The sequence below is a fragment of the Nothoprocta perdicaria genome, unplaced genomic scaffold, assembly GCF_003342845.1.
Source record: "Nothoprocta perdicaria isolate Ctin4 unplaced genomic scaffold, notPer1 scaffold_63, whole genome shotgun sequence".
Taxonomy (NCBI): Eukaryota; Metazoa; Chordata; class Aves; order Tinamiformes; family Tinamidae; genus Nothoprocta; species Nothoprocta perdicaria.
In genome coordinates, this window is record NW_020455899.1 from 1,360,721 (window position 1) to 1,365,313 (window position 4,593).

Here is a 4,593-nt window from a genome sequence, read left to right on the forward strand (position 1 = left end):
AGCAGCTGGACCTGAGGCTGACCTCCAGTGACCTGGAGCAGCCACTTTGCACCTCCAGCTGCCCTGGTGGCTCTAACAGCTTGGAGTTGATGGCCTGGAGCCCTGCTCCACCAGGAGCCCTGCTCCATGCAAGTCTGTCTGCTTCCAGCTGCCCAGAGGCACTGGAGGGTGGAAATGGAGCTGGAGAGGYGAGAGGCGGCTGTTGCAGGCTGGTCACAGTGCTTCCCTTGAGCTTCTCCAGGTCGGTGGTAGGGCTGCCATGCCAGGTACGGACTGGCTGCCGRGCGAGACACCAGCCCAGCGCCTCAGGAGCACCAGGCACCAGGGCCGAGCTCCGGCCTGCAGCAGCTGGGCACTTCGTGTGCAGGTAAGAAAGTGTCTGTGGCCGCAGTGCCTCGCCAGCCAGCAGAGCTCACACCGGGCACTGGCCATCGTGACTGGTCCCTGGGAGCCCCTTGCTCCAGCCACGGCCACCAGTCTGCAGCTCTTTCTCTCTCTTTGCTCCAGGACTTGGGGGACATGTTGCTCATCAAACAGCAGATGCTGCTCAAGATGGAACAGCCATGGCACGAGGCTGAAAGGCAGCTGGTAAAGAACAAGGGTTCCCCCTTTTCACTGGACGGATACTCCCCCAGTCCACTCCAAGGCTCATGTCAATGGCCTGTGGGATCAGCTGGCAGTGGGGGGAGATTTGCTGCCCAGAAGCACAAAACATCCCCATAAGATCCCCCGCCCTCTGATGAACATGGTATGAACATCAGCCACACGAATGCTACATCAGGCACATAGATGAGGGGCTCCTGGCCCCTCTTGCTCCTGGCATTCCAGCATCTGAAATTATTAACTGGTCCRCTTACTCTCCTATATGTTAATTTCTTCTCTGTTTTTCCTTAGCCTTAGTTGCCTCGGTTGTTTTAAGCAGCATAAGTGCACTGAGAAGATTGTATAGCCAGCTTGTGCAGGGAAACTATAAAGGGATTCATATAATCAGATATTTTCTTTTTATTTTGAGTTTAGCTGCATCTTTTCTCCACAAATGTTATGTTGTCTCTTGTTAAAGAAGACAAAATAAAAGAATAAAAGGCAACAGAGAAAAATAAGGGAGAAAACAAAATGTTGTGAAAATATTAATGTTGCAAAATTGGGCACACAACATTGTGTGCTGACAAACTGGATGTACCAGAATTGAAGTTGTCCGTGGCACCGTCATTTGGTGCCCTTCTTGCACTGCAAGATCACAAGCCCCTTTCCAGGGGAGCTCTGAGCTCTGTCATGGCTCAAGGTGGATGTTTCTCAGCAGCAGATTTGGCCCTATCCTAAYGTCCACCTTGGGTTTCCATTGGCTTGGCATCCCTGGAGTCTTCCAGCCTGCCAGTAGGAAACACTTGGCTCAGAGACTTAGGTGGAATTTCGACTAGCTGAATCTGGAGCCTAATGAGCAGCTTATTCCTTATTTTGTTTCTTCCTCATTGTGTGGAGTGTGGCCCCGGGCCTCAATTACTGCGCGCTATTGAATCCCTTCTCAGAATACAGCTGTATTAATTTCCCCATGTTTCCTCGCTATGAGTTTCCTCTGGCCCTCCTTGCCCCACGTCTTGGTGTCCCACGAGCGTGGCCGATCCCCCATCTCGCAGCGACTGCCCCTGGGGAGCCCTGCTGCACTGGGGCACCCACCAAGCAGGACACCCAGCACTTTGTGCAAACATCTAAACACTCCGCTTCCCGCGACGGGTTCCAGCAAAGCTTCCCTGGAAGCAACGGAGCTGAGGTCCCAAGCGGGGACACCAAAGCCGTCCCGCGGCAACACCATCAGAGCACCGCCAAGCAGAGCTGATGTCAAAAATCGGAGCGTGTTTTCCATATTGCTCTCATTAGGAGAGCAAGAGGCTGTTATCATACAGTAATGGGCTCCTGCTGCTCCGTTTGCACTGAAGCAGAGCTGGAGGCCTCTATGGAAACAATGCTGAAGCCTGATACTTATTTTCAGAGCAGGCAGCATTGATCCTTTCCCTCAATGTTCTGCTGCAATGTCTTTATTCCTACTCAAATGAGGGGAATATTTATCTAATCATTTCCTTTGCTGGATGCTAGTGCAGTGAAGTAACAGATGTTCTTGACTGCAGCACAGCAAAAACCTTATGAGAAATCCTGGGTGAATCAGGACAGTTTATGCAGAGCATTGCATGGGAAGAACCATGCAAACATGGCACAGGTGTTGTCTTAGCACATGTTTAATTTCATATATTTCTGGTTAAATTCAGAAGCACTTCACTGTTAAGCCCCCCCAACTCAGTCTCCAATTAAATGTGAATGCTCCACACTTCTTTCTGCATTATGCACCAGCAGCAGCTATCTCATGTTTTATGTTTTTCTCCTATCTTGTACCTTAATGCGTGTTTTGTTAGGAAGCATGTTATCAGTTCAGATTACATTCCATAGAAGCACCACTTTTACTCAAACAAACAAAAAGAAACCTCAGGACTTAACCGTGGAGAGAAGGCTTGCAAAATCCAACAGACCAGGTCGATTTCTGCAGTTTTAGAGCTTCCTCATGAGCAAAAAGCTGCTAGTTCTTGCACATGCAAACACCAAAAATGATGCAAGTATGTTCTTCTCCTGAGTCTGCAAGCGAGCCTGCCAAAGCCGTATTGCTGCTGCAGCAACAGCAAGCACCAGAAAACTGAAAGGAGCAAGGTTAGCTGTCACTGCCACTCGGATACCTAGCTTTTTTCTTCTGAGCTAACTGCACACAGAAGAACTTCTCACTCATACATCATGTGATACCCTACAGGATGCATCAAATCCATCTGCTGTCAACAGGGATGAATCTCTTGTTAAGTTATCAGCTGGTAACAAGCTTTCAGTGTTTGTTGTCTTTCAAGGATTCCTCCATAGATTCTGGGGAAAAAAAAAAAAAAAAGAGTCAGTCTCTTGCACATTAAAAGTAAAAATGACAATTCAACAAACAAGGATTCATCTTCTTTGGAGAGGGGCTTTATTTTCAGGGGCTTTAGGAAGGATGTTCCTTGTGTCCTTGCTTGCACCAGTCCCACAGCAGCAGCCACTTACAGAAGTCATTGCTAGAGCTTTGAGGAACGTCTGAATCCCAAGATAGGGCAAAACCATGAAATCGACAATGGATGGGGCAAACTGAGGGAAAAAGCAGGTGACAGCCACAGGTGTGCCAAGATATCCGGGAAAAGAGACTCCCAAAGTAATACCACCAATTTCCCACTACCTTAATGGGGTGAAACCCAGTGTGCACCTTTAAAATTAGCGGCTCAAATGCTTTTTTTGATTTAAATTGCAGCAAGGCTGGGTCTCCTAGGTTCTTCCCCTCCTCTTTTTTATCTGTCGAGAAAAGTAGGTTGGTTTCTTTTTCAAGCACAGTCTGATCTGGTGGAGGGAAAGTTTTCAGGGGGAAAAAAAAAAGAAAGAAAGAAAAAAAAAGGAGTGGGGTGGAAATGGAGAAAAATAAGAGCAAGAGGAATGACCATCAGGTTGGAGGAAGCAGATTAATGCAAATCTGCCTGAGGAGAAGATGATTTAGGAGCATAGTGCAGGCTGGGGGTTGCGCAAGCAGTGCTGAGCTYAGTTCATTTCAGGACCTTTAAGCCACGCTCACTTTCATTCGAGGAAGGAAAGGAAAAAAATGGAAAACTAGTGCTTGGTGAGCAGGGGAAAAGGCAGGTTTGGGATCCCTGTGCGGGATTTAGGGAGGCAGGTGCATTCCCCACGTCCATCACGTGCTGCAAAGCCATCGCATGGAGCGAGGTGCAGGCAGAGCACCCGTGTCCTCCCTTCCCACGCATCCCGCTTCGCTCCCCGCATCCTCCCCGCACGCCGGGCACAGAGCTGGACTGCGGGCGGGAGAAATAATAACAACAATAGCAACAATAAATAAATGAACCCCCCGTTTCTGGTGCCGCGGCTGYTAATGATTAACGTTTATAACTCGGAACTGGTAGGACCGGTTCGCTAGAACGCAGCGCGCTGTTCCGAGCGCGGGCCGGGCCGGGCCGGGCCGAGGTGCCGGTTCGACACCGCCGCCTGCAGGCCGCGCGCCGCGGATCCCGCCCCGCGTTTTGGGGCGGTTTCGGGGAAGATGCGCGGCGGCGGGCGGGGGTTTCTGCCGGGAGGTTTGCGCCGAGCTCTGCGGGATTGCACGCGAGCACAGCCGCAGCGTGCCGCGGGCTGCGGCGCTTTCCTAGGGAAAAAAAAGAGTAAATGAAAACAAACAAAAAAAAAAAAAAAAAAAAAAAAAAAAAAAAAAAAAAGAAACAAATGAAAACAAACGCGGAAATGCGTGTAAAAAATAATAAAAATAAAAGAGGAGAAAGTAAAGGAAAAGTTATAATTTCCGTGCAGTTTTTCCTCCCAGGCGGCTCCGTTTGGTGCCGAAAATAAATGAATGTTTGTAATTTACCATGACACGGAGGGGGGAGGGGGCGCAAGCCGGCTCCCCTCCCCCACCYCGGCGGCGCGCGGGCATCCCCGGGGCCCCCCCCGCGTGACGTCAGAGCGCGGGCTCCCGCTCCCCCCTCTCCCTGCGTCACGGAGGCAGTGGGCGGGGAGGGGGCGGGGCGAGGGGGG